Raw genomic sequence first — 730 nt, 5'->3', positions numbered from 1 at the left:
TATATATATATATATATATATATATATATATATATATGTATATATTATATCACCATGTGTGTGTGTGAGTGTGTATATGTTTATAAGCTCTCATATCGTGGTGTCCGTACACTTCTACTAATAACAACATCAAACAAATGTCAGCAACAAAAATGACAACAACAAAACTTTCAAGTTATCCCTACCGTCTCAGGGAGCAGGTAACATCTCATTTTCATCTCGTAATCATCTTATGAACATTTCATTTTCATCTTCATCGGAACCAACATCTCTTTACCATGACGAAACAAGTGGTGTTAGTGAAGTTGTCGCTCCTTGAGAATTGAGAAATGCCAGGCATATCAGACACACGCACGTACACAGGCGAGGACACCAACAAATACACGCGCGCACACATGTATGTGTATATTTGTGTGGAAGTCTATATCGATTACACATACGCACACAAACACGATGTTCATTCTCCGACTCTGGCAAATGATTAAAGTTCAAAGAAAGGGAAAAAAAAACCCAATTACATCTAATCTGTTTGTCTGAAGCATCGCAGATCGTAGATAGCGATTTTCGGTGCCAAAAATGGACCGGTGCGTGGAAAGAAGGGGACAGTTTTTCTTAACTTTTGTCGGGATTCTGCTTTAAGCACTCCATATAAACCCTCATAACTTTTATTTTGGGGAATTTTTTCCTTTTTACGAATTTGTGTTCTACACGGGAATTCATATGGTTATGC

General features: G+C 37.0%; 1 protein-coding gene across 1 annotated transcript in view; it reads right to left on the bottom strand.

The window, feature by feature from the left end:
- The window catches only part of LOC106868303 (toll-like receptor 2 type-2), a 41,971-nt gene extending 41,303 nt beyond the window's left edge, over positions 1-668 (bottom strand). Inside the window, exon 1 of the mRNA XM_014913492.2 lies at positions 186-668. The gene's annotated coding sequence lies outside the window, so the exon portion shown is untranslated. The remainder of the gene's footprint in view (positions 1-185) is intronic.
- Positions 669-730: the final 62 nt, after the last annotated feature.

The sequence above is a fragment of the Octopus bimaculoides genome, chromosome 29 (assembly GCF_001194135.2).
Source record: "Octopus bimaculoides isolate UCB-OBI-ISO-001 chromosome 29, ASM119413v2, whole genome shotgun sequence".
Lineage (NCBI taxonomy): Eukaryota > Metazoa > Mollusca > Cephalopoda > Octopoda > Octopodidae > Octopus > Octopus bimaculoides.
The sequence above is the reverse complement of the archived record's forward strand: the minus strand, read 5'-3'. Positions and strand labels throughout refer to the sequence as shown.